Source organism: Schistocerca nitens, chromosome 5 (assembly GCF_023898315.1).
Source record: "Schistocerca nitens isolate TAMUIC-IGC-003100 chromosome 5, iqSchNite1.1, whole genome shotgun sequence".
Classification (NCBI taxonomy): domain Eukaryota; kingdom Metazoa; phylum Arthropoda; class Insecta; order Orthoptera; family Acrididae; genus Schistocerca; species Schistocerca nitens.
In genome coordinates this window covers 469,883,145-469,900,982 of record NC_064618.1, presented here as the reverse complement: position 1 = coordinate 469,900,982, position 17,838 = coordinate 469,883,145, and positions in this window count along the sequence as shown.

The following is a 17,838-nucleotide window of genomic DNA, read 5'->3' as shown; positions in this document are numbered from 1 at the left end:
TTCCTCACCACCCGCCTAACTGTTATAGTACTTACAGTGGATCCTGATACAGTTTGGAATTCCTGTGTGATGATCTGGATAGATGTGTGCCTATTACACATTACGACCCTCTTCAACTGTCGGCGGTCTCAGTCAGTCAACAGACGAGGTCGGCCTGTACGCTTTTGTGCTGTACGTGTCTCTTCACGGTTGCAGTTTACTATCACATCGCAAACAGTAGACTTATGGATTTTTAGGAGTGTGGAAATTTCGCGTACAGACGTATGACACAAATGACACCCAATCACCTGACCAGTTTCGAAGTCCTTGAGTTCCGCGGAGCTCCCCATTCTGCTCTCTCATGATGTCTAATGGCTGGTATGGAGTACCTGGCAGTAGGGCAGTAGGTGGCAGTACAATGCACCTAAAACACGTATGTTTTCGGAGGTGTCCGGATACTTTTGATCACATAGTGTAGTATGTTGATAGCACTGTGTCTCCTTGCCTGTTATGCTGTGTAACAGGCAGAAAACACTTGCAGTGCAGCACAACGAAAATGTGTAAGTCATCGTGAATTATATCACCGAGTGTATCTCTTCAAAGAGAACTTCTTATCGTTATGCCACTTGGTATCCGACATCTGCAACGGTTTGGTGGAAGGAGTCAAGGAATTCCTTGTTCTTCTTTTACTTAGCGTTAATCACGTCTAGTATGCGGTCCACCGTACTCAAGAATTTGGCAAATTTATTTTATTTAACTTTGCAGCCGGATGCCTATCTTATCAACGCAATCGTCAATTAAATAAACAATGGAAATCGAGTGCGCCACATGTCTGTGAATTCTGTAACCTTTTTTCTGTGTGTGACCGTATTTGAACTATTACACGATGTTTCGGGAGTGCTTCGGGAGTACATGCTGATGACGTTGACTTCTTGCCGCGATATTTCGACTGACAACCGTTCAGCCATCTTCAGGTGAGTGTTTAGCACTGGAGATTGCTAGTTCACATCGCTAACTTTATACCAAAAAACTGACGAGGAGACGCGTGCGCAAAGGCAGACTACATGTGCGACCTCTGTCGAATTTTGCGCCCCCTTCGAATGTTGTTCCATCTGTGGTGGGCAAACGCATGCGTAATGGTGATACTACATGCAGGTTACCTATCGGAATACGGGCTTGCGATGTTAAAAATTCAGACGTCAAATTAATAAAATTAGATATCGCTAGAAGTGTCATTAGTCTACTTTCTGTAGACATTAAGGAAATCACACGGGTCTCACGCTTTATCAAGTTGAAAGACACCATCCAGATTTATAGGAACTTCCGCCAAGCGTATTTCCACCGATTTCTTAATAACGAACCCCGGAAGGATCACATCGAGGCCAAGATTTCCGTGGCAGAGTAATCTACGGAATGTCCTGTGGGGATACAATGTTCGGCTACGACTGACTTACTGGGCTGCGAAAGGCGAGTGTGGCGATTATGTTCATCGCATCTTTCACGCACTCAGCGCGTTGTCTTACCCAGGTAGGCTCTGCCACATTGACAAGGTATTCCTTAGATTCCAGCCTTCCGCAATCCCAAATCGTCCTTTGCCGAACCGAGAAGAGCACCCTTTTTGTAGGTGGGTGGAAGATTACTATGACTCGATGTTTTCTTAAGATTCTGTCTAATTTCGACGAAATATTGCTGGCGTACGGGAGGAACACTCTGGTCTTGAACCGCTTTTTCTCTTCTTAATCGTGTAGCTGGTCATTTTTCTTTTTCCTCAAAGCTGTGCTGATCTGATATGAAGAATATCCATTATGTGTGAACACTGATAGTAGGCGTTCCATCTACTTAGCCAGGACGCCCATAGTTTGTGACGGATGGTAACAGCTAGACGCCTGAAAACACAGGTCTGTGTGGGTGGGCTTATGGTAAACGGAATGCTCCAATGATCCATCCACTTTACAACTGACGAAGACATCCAGAAACAGCAGACAACCGCCGTTCTCTAATTCCATCGTAGATATGATATTCTCGTGGATTGAATTCAGCTACTTCGGATAGCATGACAGTTCTTCTTCACCGTGGGGCCTCACTACAAAAGTATCATCTACATATCGCCGTACTCGCCTTTTGCATCCCAATAACTCAGCCACAGCTGAGCATTGCATCTCCACAGGACATTCCATGGATTATTGTGCCACGGAAATCTTGGCCCCGACGAGATCCTTCTGGGATTCGATTTTTAAGGATTCGGTGGAAATATAGCTGAATGATTTTCAGCCGAAATATCGTGGCAAGAAGTCGACGTCATCCGGCTGCAATCCCGAAACTTCGTAGAATACTGTTTACGTCGGGGAAATTTCAAGACACACTTATTTTAACTGTTTTTGTTTCGTGTGTTCTGAGGCGGAAAATTAATACACTCCTGGAAATGGAAAAAAGAACACATTGACACCGGTGTGTCAGACCCACCATACTTGCTCCGGACACTGCGAGAGGGCTGTACAAGCAATGATCACACGCACGGCACAGCGGACACACCAGGAACCGCGGTGTTGGCCGTCGAATGGCGCTAGCTGCGCAGCATTTGTGCACCGCCGCCGTCAGTGTCAGCCAGTTTGCCGTGGCATACGGAGCTCCATCGCAGTCTTTAACACTGGTAGCATGCCGCGACAGCGTGGACGTGAACCGTATGTGCAGTTGACGGACTTTGAGCGAGGGCGTATAGTGGGCATGCGGGAGGCCGGGTGGACGTACCGCCGAATTGCTCAACACGTGGGGCGTGAGGTCTCCACAGTACATCGATGTTGTCGCCAGTGGTCGGCGGAAGGTGCACGTGCCCGTCGACCTGGGACCGGACCGCAGCGACGCACGGATGCACGCCAAGACCGTAGGATCCTACGCAGTGCCGTAGGGGACCGCACCGCCACTTCCCAGCAAATTAGGGACACTGTTGCTCCTGGGGTATCGGCGAGGACCATTCGCAACCGTCTCCATGAAGCTGGGCTACGGTCCCGCACACCGTTAGGCCGTCTTCCGCTCACGCCCCAACATCGTGCAGCCCGCCTCCAGTGGTGTCGCGACAGGCGTGAATGGAGGGACGAATGGAGACATGTCGTCTTCAGCGATGAGAGTCGCTTCTGCCTTGGTGCCAATGATGGTCGTATGCGTGTTTGGCGCCGTGCAGGTGAGCGCCACAATCAGGACTGCATACGACCGAGGCACACAGGGCCAACACCCGGCATCATGGTGTGGGGAGCGATCTCCTACACTGGCCGTACACCACTGGTGATCGTCGAGGGGACACTGAATAGTGCACGGTACATCCAAACCGTCATCGAACCCATCGTTCTACCATTCCTAGACCGGCAAGGGAACTTGCTGTTCCAACAGGACAATGCACGTCCGCATGTATCCCGTGCCACCCAACGTGCTCTAGGTGGTGGTGGTTAGTGTTTAACGTCCCGTCGACAACGAGGTCATTAGAGACGGAGCTCATGCTCGGGTTAGGGAAGGATTGGGAAGGAAATCGGCCGTGCCCTTTCAAAGGTACCATCCCGGCATTTGCCTGAAGCGATTTAGGGAAATCACGGAAAACCTAAATCAGGATGGCTGGAGACGGGATTGAACCGTCGTCCTCCCGAATGCGAGTCCAGTGTGCTAACCACTGCGCCACCTCGCTCGGTTCCAACGTGCTCTAGAAGGTGTAAGTCAACTACCCTGGCCAGCAAGATCTCCGGATCTGTCCCCCATTGAGCATGTTTGGGACTGGATGAAGCGTCGTCTCACGCGGTCTGCACGTCCAGCACGAACGCTGGTCCAACTGAGGCGCCAGGTGGAAATGGCATGGCAAGCCGTTCCACAGGACTACATCCAGCATCTCTACGATCGTCTCCATGGGAGAATAGCAGCCTGCATTGCTGCGAAAGGTGGATATACACTGTACTAGTGCCGACATTGTGCATGCTCTGTTGCCTGTGTCTATGTGCCTGTGGTTCTGTCAGTGTGATCATGTGATGTATCTGACCCCAGGAATGTGTCAATAAAGTTTCCCCTTCCTGGGACAATGAATTCACGGTGTTCTTATTTCAATTTCCAGGAGTGTAGTAGCCCAATTTTTGCCTAAACGAGTGTGGGAAACCACCTAAAAACCACGATCAGGCTAGCTGCTGCACCAACCACGGTCGTTAATTCACCGTGTGGATTCAGTCCTAGTCTGGCTTATCTTCCGGTCTCCAGGCTGGCGCACTGTGTGTTGTGCAATGCGGGTAGGTCACACTCAGTCGAACTGTTATGTTAATACTAGTTGTGGACAACCATCAATACAACGAGATATCTATGACTTTCATAAATGTGATACATTTTAAGACCAAATTCATGGGAAGCGAAAAGTAATGTATACAAGGACAGTAAAAAAAAAAAAGTGCTGGCAAGGTGCTGCTAATGAACACGGACACCCGCGTAGTGAACCTTAACCTATGTAAAATACAATTATGACTCACTGCTGTAGATCTTCCACTACGACAGATCAGGGGAAATGTCTTTTTTAAGATTTCAGTCTGTATACATTACTTTGGATATTTCATAGCTCCGTCCGGAGATGGTCGTATCACATTTATGAAATCCGTTGTTTTCTCGTTTGTCCACTTCTATATTTTTGTACACAACAGGTGATGCTACGTACACGCCAACTTTCGAACTGAAACGAAGCAATATTGTTTCACTGCTTGGATTACGTAATTTGGCACTGCAGCTCTGTCGACGTGAGAAAGAGGGAGCAAGGCTGACAGTGAGAGATATGCGTTCAGAGACAAGGACAGAGGCAGATAAGTCCCGGTCATATATAATATTCTCCACACAGTGTGGACAATACCGGCAATATCTCGGCCATACCTCGTCAACTATCTAGAACAGATCTTCTGGTGAACCTTCCGGGATGTAAGGTCGTGGTCCGTGAAACTCTTCAGCTCCTAACGTTTCGTCCAGAGCTGCGCTGGACATCTTCAGAGGGGTGTTTCTCCTCCGGTGAGTCTTGCCGACGAAACGTTAGGAGCTGAAGAGTTTCATGGACCACGACCTTACATCCCGGAAGGTTCACCAGAAGATATGTCATCCGGTCGTGAAAGCCTTCATACTATATCTAGAACAGCCTGCTCCATCAGCAATATTACCAGGCCACACGGCAATTATGTCGTGTATTGGTGACACATTACAGCAGTCTTGGCGGCAACATTATTGCGGCGTCACACTGCCATAAAATATGAACCATGTAAACATACCTACTCGCGATCAATGGAGTTAGGTATAGGTGCTGTGTTGTAGAGAGCGCTAATGTCCGGTCGGTGAAGCAAACGGTTCGTTTTGTCACGTTACTGGTATGTCGTCATACCTTGTGCTGGCCGTCGGTGAAACAGTAATCAAGCCGCCAGAGTCAACAACTGTGTGTTGATGACAGGGGTCACCGTCGATTGTCGCGGAAGGTGCAGGGGATAAACGGGCCACGATCCAGCAAAGCATTCGTCACTTCAGTATTGGACAGTGAGCAACCATAACATCTAGAGCCACTTCCTTGCTGTGGGGTATGGAAGATGAAACTCTGCTACCATAACGTCACAAAGCACAGATCACATGGGAAGGTGCAAATACATCAAAAGCGAAGCGATGCATTCCACTTGACAACAGGTGGTGCAAATACTCTCGTGTAGAAGTTGTTTACATTGGATCAAATAGGGCCCTTGATACAATGAGATCTTCTTCCGCCAAAGACCTACAACGGAACCTACTGTCCGATCACGAGTATCCGTTTGCTAGCCTGGTGCAACTTGCACGTGATCTGTAACTTCAGAAAGACAACGAACCATCCCATCGCACCCGCGCTGTGACCGAACAGTTTGAGAACAACATCACGCACTTGAAGGTGCCTGATCTCAGTCCTATAAAGAACATCTAGGACATCATCGAGCGAGATATAGTAGTGGTAATTGTAGTGGTAGTAGTAAATTTTATTCATCCATGGATCACTTTTGCAGGAATATTGGACATGTCATAGTATTACACTTTCTGATCAGCAAAATAGCGTAACTAAAATAAACAGGAATTGACATACTTACAAGTCTAGCTTGAGAAGACTGGGATATTAGTCGGCCATTCCCCTATAGTACGAAATACCCTGGCGTTTGCCTGAAACAATTTAGAGAAACAACAGAAAACCCAGATCAAGGAGGCCAGATGAAGATTGGAGCCTCCATCCTTCCGAATATAAGATCAGCCTTTTAATACAGTGCTGCCACATTCAGATTGCCCCTAGTGTACAATACTACTCTGCAACTAAGTTATTTAATAACGTAAAAAGATAGCCCTACATTGTTCATTCATTTCTAACTGCACACGCTATACACACATTATTTTATAATGTGACACAACACACACTATCACCTGACACCAGGACCGCAGCGACGATTTTTGATTTCCATTTCGTGTACGAAAACTTTCCATTTGCTTGCCTGCAAAATTAAGTCAGCATTTCTCTATAATGAGCGAGATGTTGGGCTCAGAAAGAGGATAACTTGTTAGTATTAAACACAGCAAAGCTCTGGAAATGAGGTCTTCAGAAAAGGTAAAAAACCGATTTCTGTGAGATGTGCGCGTGAAATATAAATCGAATTTCAGTTATGTGTACAGATGGAACCAGGAAATTTTTAAGTTCACAAACACAGGTAACGAATGTCCGCAAACCACACAAAACTTTCTTCCGTTCGTCTCACATCCTCATGTGACACATGTGGTCAGCCCGCGATTCGTCCTTAGTGGAGACATCCAGCTTGTTGAAATTAAGCCGGTCGTTGTGGCCGAGCTCTTCTAGGCGCTTCAGTCCGGAACCGCGCTCCTGCTACGGTCGCAGGTTCGAATCCCGCCTCGGGCATGGATGTGTGTGATGTAATTAGGTTAGTTAGGTCTAAGTAGTATTAAGTCCAGGGGACTGATAACCTCGGATGTTAAGTCCCATAGTCCTCAGAGCCATTTGAACCATTTGTTGAAATTACTTACAGCAAAGGCCGCACTTTTCCTAGCTGGTCATTCATTAACGAGCTGAAGACGAAATATCCTCTGCACTAAAACTGACGGCTCACTATTTTATGTTAAATTCACCAAAACAAGTCTGGTGCCTAACATGAAGGGTAGCAGGAAGTGAACCGCCTGCCACGGAAAATAGTTTCTGTAAAAGATAACTTTCTTGCACGTTAACGACAGGTTTGACCACAGTGTAGTTGTAACTATAACACAGGTAAGATGAGAAACACAATGATAAAAAAGTAAATAACATTTATTATGACAATTTACAGTACAGTAGGGTAATGCGTGATGCGTGACTTTGTACACTACTCGCCATTAAAATTGCTACACCAACAAGAAATGCAGATGATAAACAGATATTCTTCCCCCATGAATCGTTGGTGGGGAGGCTTGCGTGCCTCAGCGATACAGATGGCCGTACCGTAGGTGCAACCACAACGGAGGGGTATCTGTTGAGAGGCCAGACAAACATGTGGTTCCTGAAGAGGGGCAGCAGCCTTTTCAGTAGTTGCAGGGGCAACAGTCTGGATGATTGACTGATCTGGCCTTGTAACATTAACCAAAACGGCCTTGCTGTGCTGGTACTGCGAACGGCTGAAAGCAAGGGGAAACTACAGCCGTAATTTTTCCCGAGGGCATGCAGCTTTACTGTATGATGATGGCGTCCTCTTGGGTAAAATATTCCGGAGGTAAAATAGTCCCCCATTAGGATCTCCGGGCGGGGACTACTCAAGAGGACGTCGTTATCAGGAGAAAGAAAACTGGCATTCTACGGATCGGAGCGTGGAATGTCAGATCCCTTAATCGGGCAGGTAGGTTAGAAAATTTAAAAAGGGAAATGGATAGGTTAAAGTTAGATATAGTGGGAATTAGTGAAGTTCGGTGGCAGGAGGAACAACACTTTTGGTCAGGTGATTACAGGGTTATAAATACAAAATCAAATAGGGGTAATGCAGGAGTAGGTTTAATAATGAATAAAAAAATAGGAGTACGGCTTAGCTACTACAAACAGCATAGTGAACGCATTATTGTGGCCAAGATAGACACAAAGCCCATGCCTACTACAGTAGTACAAGTTTATATGCCAACTAGCTCTGCAGATGATGAAGAAATTGATGAAATGTATGACGAGATAAAAGAAATTATTCAGGTAGTGAAGGGAGACGAAAATTTAATAGTCATGGGTGACTGGAATTCGTCAGTAGGAAAAGGGAGAGAAGGAAACATAGTAGGTGAATATGGATTGGGGGGAAGAAATGAAAGAGGAAGCCGCCTTGTAGAATTTTGCACAGAGCATAACTTAATCATAGCTAACACTTGGTTCAAGAATCATAAAACAAGGTTGTATACCTGGAAGAATCCTGGAGATACTAAAAGTTATCAGATAGATTATATAATGGTAAGACAGAGATTTAGGAACCAGGTTTTAAATTGTAAGACATTTCCAGGGGCAGATGTGGATTCTGACCACAATCTATTGGTTATGAACTGGAGATTGAAACAGAAGAAACTGCAAAAAGGTGGGAATTTAAGGAGATGGGACCTGGATAAACTGAAAGAACCAGAGGTTGTAGAGAGTTTCAGGAAGAGCATAAGGGAACAATTGACAGGAATGGGGGAAAGAAATACAGTAGAAGAAGAATGGGTAGCTCTGAGGGATGAAGTAGTGAAGGCAGCAGACGATCAAGTAGGTAAAAAGACGAGGGCTAATAGAAATCCTTGGGTAACAGAAGAAATACTGAATTTAATTGATGACAGGACAAAATATAAAAATGCAGTAAATGAAGCAGGCAAAAAGGAATACAAACGTCTCAAAAATGAGATCGACAGGAAGTGCAAAATGGCTAAGCAGGGATGGCTAGAGGACAAATGTAAGGATGTAGAGGCTTGTCTCACTAGGGGTAAGATAGATACTGCCTACAGGAAAATTAAAGAGACCTTTGGAGAGAAGAGAACCACTTGTATGAATATCAAGAGCTCAGATTGCAACCCAGTTCTAAGCAAAGAAGGGAAGGCAGAAAGGTGGAAGTAGTATATAGAGGGTTTATACAAGGGCGATGTACTTGAGGACAATATTATGGAAATGGAAGAGGATGTAGATGAAGATGAAATGGGAGATAAGATACTGCGTGAAGAGTTTGACACAGCACTGAAAGACCTGAGTCGAAACAAGAGTCGAGGGGCATGAAAGGGAAGCAGTGGTTGGGAAAGGAGTGAGACAGGGTTGTAGCCTCTCCCCGATGTTATTCAATCGGTATATTGAGCACGCAGTAAAGGAAACAAAAGAAAAATTCGGAGTAGGTATTAAAATTCATGGAGAAGAAATAAAAACTTTGAGATTCGCCGATGACATTGTAATTCTGTCAGAGACAGCAAAGGACTTGGAAGAGCAGTTGAACGGAATGGACAGTGTCTTCAAAGGAGGATATAAGATGAACATCAACAAAAGCAAAACGAGGATAATGGAATGAAGTCAAATTAAATCGGGTGATGCTGAGGGGATTAGATTAGGAAATGAGACACTTAAAGTAGTAAAGGAGTTTTGCTATTTAGGGAGTAAAATAACTGATGATGGTCGAAGTAGAGAGGATATAAAATGTAGACTGGCAATGGCAAGGAAATCGTTTCTGAAGAAGAGAAATTTGTTAACATCGAGTATAGATTTAAGTGTCAGGAAGTCGTTTCTGAAAGTATTTGTATGGAGTGTAGCCATGTATGGAAGTGAAACATGGACGATAACCAGTTTGGACAAGAAGAGAATAGAAGCTTTCGAAATGTGGCGCTACAGAAGAATGCTGAAGATAAGGTGGGTAGATCACGTAACTAATGAGGAGGTATTGAATAGGATTCGAGAGAAGAGAAGTTTGTGGCACAACTTGACTAGAAGAAGGGAGCGGTTGGTAGGACATGTTCTGAGGCATCAAGGGATCACAAATTTAGCATTGGAGGACAGCGTGGAGGGTAAAAATCGTAGAGGGAGACCAAGAGATCAATACACTAAGCAGATTCAGAAGGATGTAGGTTGCAGTAGGTACTGGGAGATGAAGAAGCTTGCACAGGATAGAGTAGCATTGAGAGCTGCATCAAACCATTCTCAGGGCTGAAGACCACAACAACAAACAGATATTCAGTGTACAAATATATTATACTAGAACGGTCATGTGATTACATTTTCACGCAATTTGGGTGCATAGATCCTGAGAAATCAGTACCCAGAACAACCACCTCTGGCCGTAATAGTGGCCTTGATACGCCTGGGCATTGAATCATACAGAGTTTGGATGACGTGTACAGGTACAGCTGCCCATGCAGCTTCAACACGATACCACAGTTCATCAAGAGTAGTGACTGGCGTATTGTGACGAGCCAGTTGCTCGGCCACCATTGACCAGACGTTTTCAATTGGTGAGAGATCTGGAGAATGTGTTGGCCAGGGCAGCAGTCGAACATTTTCTGTATCCAGAAAGGCCCGTACAGGACCTGCAACATGCGGTCGTGCATTATCCTGCTGAAATGTAGGGTTTCGCAGGGATCGAATGAAGGGTAGAGCCACGGGTCGTAACACATCTGAAATGTAATGTCCACAGTTCAAAGTGCCGTCAATGCGAACAAGAGGTGACCGAGACTTGTAACCAATGGCATCCCATACCATCACGCCGGGTGTTACGCCAGTATGGCGATGACGAATACACGCTTCCAATGTGCGTTCACCGCGATGTCGACAAACACGGATGCAGCCATCATGATGCTGTAAACAGAACCTGCATTGATCCGAAAAAATGACGTGTTGCCATTCGTGCACCCAGGTGCGTCGTTGAGTAAGCCATCGCAGGCGCTCCTGTCTGTGATGCAGCGTCAAGGGCAACCGCAGCCATGGTCTCCGCGTTGATAGTCCATGCTGCTGCAAACGTGGTCGAACTGTTCGTGCAGATGGTTGTTGTCTTGCGAACGTCCCTATCTGTTGACTCAGGGATCGAGACGTGGCTGCACGATCCGTTACAGCCATGCGGATAAGATGCCTGTCATCTCGACTGCTAGTGATACGAGGCCGTTGGGATCCAGCACGGCGTCCCGTATTACCCTCCTGAACCCACCCATTCCATATTCTGCTAACAGTCATTGTATCTCGACCAACGCGAGCAGCAGTGTCGCGATACGATAAACCGCAATCGCGATAGGCTACAATCCGACCTTTATCAAAGTCGGAAACGTGGTGGTACGCATTTCTCCTCCTTACACGAGGCATCACACAACGTTTCACCAGGCACCGCCAGTCAACTGCTGTTTTCTCTATCCTTCACACCCACAGGCACCTATCTGTCGTGAAGTAAGAGAATTGTATGCTTAAGTGTATCTGTTAAGTAGTTAATGTGCGTGTGTTAAGTTTTAGTGTCTTGTTGGAGATGACGAGAGAAGGGAGAGGACGACAACTGGTGCACCAAGGGAGACGCTAAGTTTAACAGGTTGGTGCTAGGAGCGGCATCCAGCCACACCTTAAATTAACCATGCCAAACGCGTTCATAACCATGTCAAACGTGCACCGATGCGAGACAGAGGCACAAGAAAAAAAAAGTGATCCTCTCGAATGCGAGTCCAGTGTGCTAGCCACTGCCCCACCTCGCTAGTTCCTCTTGGAGTGTTGTAGGACCTTTCTTCTTTTTTCTTTGCCTTTGTCTCACATCTACGCCGGGTCGACATTGTTACAATCGGAATTGGCTACGTTAACTTTAAGGGGTGGCAGGATGCCCTTCCCATCATTGCCTCGTAACTCCTCGGGAAGGAACATGTGTGCCCCAACTGTCTGCGTATAGCGTTATCATGTGGAAGTGTAAGAACTTTTTCTGATTTTTGCGAATCGCGTAAATGAGGCGGGCCATTTAGCCGGATGTGAGAAACCTGGGTGTTATAGGGCCATTACAATTTACAATTTATACACAGAAGCGCCAAAGAAACTGATATAGGCAAACGTATTCAAATACAGAGATGTGTAAATAGGCAGCCTACAGCGCTGCAGTCGGCAATGCCTATATAAGACCACAAGTGTCTGGCGCAGTTTACCTCAGGCAAGTACCAGACACACTCACAACAATCATCACAAATCACAGACACCAAAAACTATAGAAAAATCACACACACACGTTCACAGGGGAGTAAAAGCCGAAAGGCTACAGACTCCCCCTCACACTTCCCCGAAGAGGGGAAAGTAACTGATGAGAGCAGCAGCTGGCGCAGTTGTTACATCGGTTACTGCTGCTACAATGGCAGGTTATCAAGATTTAAGAGACTTTGAACGTGGTGTTATAGTCGGCGCACGAGCATGGGACACAGCATCTCCGAGGTAGCAATGAAGTGGGGATTTTCCCGTACGACCATTCCATGAGTATACCATGAATATCAGGAATTCGGTAAAACATTAAATCTCCGATATCGCTGCGGCCGGAATAAGATCCTGTAACAACGGGGCCAACGACGACTGAAGAGAATTGTTCAGCGTAACTGAAGTGCAGCTCTTCCGCAAATTGTTGCAATTTTGAACAATGGGCCATCAACAAGTGTCAGCGTGCGAACTATTCAAAGAAACATCATCAATATGGGCTTTCGGAGCCGAAGGCCCACTTGTATACCCTTGATAGCTGCACGACAAAGCTTTACGCTTCGCCTGGGCCCATCAACACCGACATTCGACTGTTCATCACTGGAAACATGTTCCCTGGTCGGACGAGTCTTGTTTCAAATTGTATCGAGAGGATGAACGTGTACGGGTATGGAGACAAGCTCATGAATCCATGGTCCCTGCGTGCCAGCAAGGGGACTCTTCAAGCTGGTGGAGGCTCTGTAATGTTATAGGGCGTCTGCAGCTGGAGTGATATGGGACCCCAGATACGTCTAGATACGACTCTGACAGGTGACACGTACGTAAGCATCCTGTCTGATCACCTGCATCCATTCATGTCCATTGTGTATTCCGACGGACTTGGGCAATTCCAGCAGGACACTTAGACACCCTACATGTTCAGAATTGCTACAGAGAGGCTCCAGGAACACACTTCCGTTGACCAGCAAACTCCCCAGACATGAACATTTTTGAGCATGTCTGGGACACCTTGCAAGGTGCTGTTCAGAAGAGATCTCCACCCCCCCCCCCCCCACCCCGTACTCTTACGGATTTATGGACAGTCCTGCAGGATTCATGGTGTCAACTCCCTTCAGCACTACTTCGGATATTAGTCGAGTCCATGACACGCCGTGTTGCGGCACTTTTCAGTGCTCGCGGAGGCCCTACACGATATTAGGCAGGTGTACCACTTTCTTTGGCTCTTGAGTGTATTAATGATCTTGTGGATAACGTCGGAGGCTACATGAGGCGTTTTACAGATGATACCGTTGTCTACAGGAAGACTGAAGAGTGTAGGCAGATCTGCGCAGGATCGAAGTTTAGTGCAGAGACTTGCAGTTGACCCTGAACGTTCATAAAAGTAAAATACTGCGCATATATAGGCGACCAAATTCACCACTGTTCCATTAACTCTTTGAGACAAATCACTGAAAGCAGTAACTACCGTAAAATACTTAGAAGTTACCATGTGAAACGACCTAAAGTGAAGTGATCACTAAAAGTCAACTGTAGTGAAAACAGATGCCAGGCTGAGATTTACTGAAGAAACGTAAGGAAATGTAACAGATCTAGAAAAGAAGCTGCTTCCAAAGCACTTGTACTACCGATTCTTGAGGACTGTTCTTCACTTCGGGACCCTTACCAAGTAGGATTAACAGAAGAGGTAGGGAAGACCCATCGAACAGTGGCAAATTTCGTCATGGGATCGTTTAGTCGGCGTGACAACGTTATGGAGATGTTCAACAAACTCCAATGGAAGGCGCTACAACAAAGGTGCTGTGCATCACACAGAGGTTTACTACTGAAATTTCGAAAGAGTACTTTTCGGGAAGAGTCGGACAACTTATTGCTTCCTTTCACATACAATGAGGTTGCGAAAGTCATGTGATACCTATTAATATCGTGTCGGTGCTTCTTTTGTCCGGCGTAGCGCAGCAGCTCGACGCGGCATGGACTCAACAAGTCGTTGGAAGTCCCCTGCAGAAATACTGAGCCATGCTGTCTTTATAGTCGTTCGTAATAGCGAAAGTGTTGCCGGTGCAGGGTTTTGTGCACGAACTGACCTCTCCATTATGTCCCATAAATGTTTGATGGAAGGTGAAATCATTCGCTCGAATCGTCCCGAATGTTCTTCAAACCACTTGTGAACAGTTGTGGCCTGGTGACATTGCACTTTGTCATCCATAAAAATTCCATCGTTGTTTGGGAACATGACCTCCATGAATGGATGCACATGGTCACAAAGTAGTCGAAAATAACCATTTAGAGTCAGTTATCGGTTCAGTTAGACCAGAGGACTCAATCATTTCCATTTAAACACAGACCACACCATTATCGAGCCACCACCAACTTGCACAGTGCCCTGTTGACAACTTGGATCCGTAGATTCTTGGAGTAGGTGCCATACTCGAACCCTACCATCAGCTATTACCAATTCAAATCTGGACTCATCTGCTCTGGCCACGGTTTTCCAGTCGTCTAGGGTCCAGCCGATGTGGTCACGAGCCCAGGAGAGGCGCTGCAGTCGATGTCGCGATGTTAGCAAAGGCACTCAACTCACGTCAGTGGCCTGCTGCTATAGCCCATTAACGTCAGATTTCGCCGCACTCTCATAACGAGTTTGTTCGTCGTACACCCCACATCGATTTCTAAGGTTATTTCACGAAGCGTTGCTGATCTGTTAACACTGACGAGTGTACACAAACGCCGCTGCTGTCGGTTGGTAAGTGAAATCCGTCGGCCATTGCATTGTCTGCGGTAAGAGGTAAAGCCTGAAATTAAGTTACGCGTCTGCAGCTCGTGGTCGTGCGGTAGCGTTCTCGCTTCCCACGCCCGGGTTCCCGGGTTCGATTCCCGGCGGGGTCAGGGATTTTCTCTGCCTCGTGATGACTGGATGTTGTGTGCTATCCTTAGGTTAGTTACGTTTAAGTAGTTCTAAGTTCTAGGGGACTGATGACCATACATGTTAAGTCCCATAGTGCTCAGAGCCATTTGAACCAATTTAGTTACATCGACACTGTGGATCTCGGTATATTGAATTTCCTAACGATTTCGAAATGGAAGGTCCTATGCGTCTAGCTCCAACTACCATTCCGCGTTCAAAGTCTGTTAATTTCCGACGTGCGGCCGTGAGTACAAATGACAAAATGATTCAAATGGCTCTGAGCACTATGGGACTTAACTGCTGAGGTCATCAGTCCCCCAGAACTTAGAACTACTTAAACCTAACTAAGGACATCACACACATCCATGCTCGAGACAAGATTCGAACCTGCGACCGTAGCGGTCGCGCGGTTCCAGACTGTAGTGTCTAGAACCGCTCGGCCACTCTGGCCGGCTACAAATGACAGTTCCGCCAATACACAGTTCTTTTATACCTTTTGTACGCGATACTACTACTGTCTGTATATTTGCATATCGACATCCCATCGCTTTTGCCACCTTAGTATATATCTCGCGAAATAAACACGACTAGAAAATCAGAGAAATTACAGCTCATACGCAAATTTATAGACAGTTGTTCTTGCCACACATCACCTGAGAATGGAGGAATAGTGGTACCAGGGTCACCTTCCACGACACTTTCTTGCTTGCAGAGTATAAAAGTGAATCGTTTACGTAGCTGTCAGCGCTATACCGCTGGTAATCGAAACTTCACGTCTTCTTCATTCCAACGGTGAGTCGATTACTCAATACCATTTCCACTGCATGGACTATAAATTACTTTACGCCTACCAATGTGAATAACCCTGTATATACGACAAGAGTCGGAAGATGATCTTCAAAAATATTCAAATGTGTGTGAAATCTTATGGGACTTAACTGTAAAGGTCATCAGTCCCTAAGCTTACACACTACATAACCTAAATTATCCTAAGGACAAACGCACACACCCATGCCCGAGGGAGGACTCGAACCTCCGCCGGGACCAGGCGCACAGTCCATGACTGCAGCGCCTCAGACCGCTCCGCTAATCCCGCGCGGCGTATATGGTCTGAAATTTGGAAAGTTCCTTAACACAAGAAGACGATGACCACATTTTCTGCAACTTTCTGGACTATTCTGAACTGGGGCTGCACTTCCGAGAATCTCGAATCACAAATGTCTCAGGAATTTCGAATCTCATGAGGTAATAAGTGTCTCAGGGAAGGTCAACAACTTATACTGGAACAACTGCGCACAGTAGTCACAGACCTTTGGATAGCTGGAATGAAGTTGTCGAGCATAAACGTTTCTCTGTCTCACGACACATTTAACTTTTTCATCGACGTGCCATTGAAAGACTGCTTGCGAAACAATGTGCTTTTTGTATCCTTGCAATCCAGTTATAGTTGCCCTTCGTCAAGCAAGCGTCATCAGCGCCTTTAGCGTTCTCTTAGAGACCACGAACAGTTCCGACATGCGACTTCACGGTAAAAGGATTGAAAGGTTTCGTGTCGGTGCTGGCACCACGCAAGCCCCGCGGCAGCTGCACGCTGAATCGACAAGAGGCTAGCGTCCCACAAAGCCGTTACGCCAGTGTGCCAGCGAAAGCGAGCGCGGAGGTCAGCGAGAATCTTCGTGTCCCAACCATAGACGCGCTGTAAAAAGACCGCCGTAGCTTTTATAGCTCCTACGCAGCAAAACTGACGCAATCGCACAGAGAAGTGCGCCCGAAGAATCCGTTTCATCGCGTAATGGTTTATGCTGCACCGTCCGTTTAATTCTAATGAATAGTTTCTCTATTTGCAATTGAAAACTTTTCATGTTCATCTGAACTAGCGATCATTGACTACTGCAGTACCAAAAAAGCGTTTCGCTAAATATTTGATTTAAACGTTTCTTAGGAAATAAACTGAAACCAAGGTAACAATGAAGCCGCTTACATCTACCAAGTTATGCCACTATTTAAAATTCGAACAATATATGACAAAAGTTAATAAATAACGTGAGACGTACAAAATATGTTACATAACTGTCGAAACGTGAATGGGTAACCAAGAAAGAGGAAAACGTTTTACGTTTTGCAGTAGGTGTATTTAAAAAAAATTGCTTCAATAAGATGGATCAAAACAGGAACTTCAATACCAATTAAAATGATTAGAGCAGTTTACACGATATTACACTCATGCTCATAAATGAAGGATAATTGCAGAATGTAGTGCCACACAACGTGGCACTACACAAAACTGGCGCTAATAGCATAGACACATAGTGAACACACACGACAAAGATCTGTAAGTCCACGGTATTGGTGATAAGTTGAGAAATCCGTCACGAAACACATGTGCTACAAGATGCCACTGTTTCCGGCGCATGTACCCCGACATCAATATGGGATATGATCACCATGCACACGTAAACAGGCCGCACAACGGGTTGGCATACTCTGGATCAGGTGGTCGAGCAGCTGCTGGGGTATAGCCTCCCATTCGTGCATCAGTGCATGTCGGAGCTCCTGAAGTGTCGTAGGGGTTTGAAGACGTGCAGCGATACGTCGACCGAGAGCATCCCAGACGTGCTCGATGGCAGTTAGGTCTGGAGAATAGGCAGGCGACTCCATTCGCCTGATATCTTCTGTTTCAAGGTACTCCTCCACGATGGCAGCTCGGTGGGGCCGTGCGTTATCATCCATCAGGAGGAAGGTGGGACACACTGCACTCCTGAAAAGTCGGACGTACACGACGTCCCGATACACC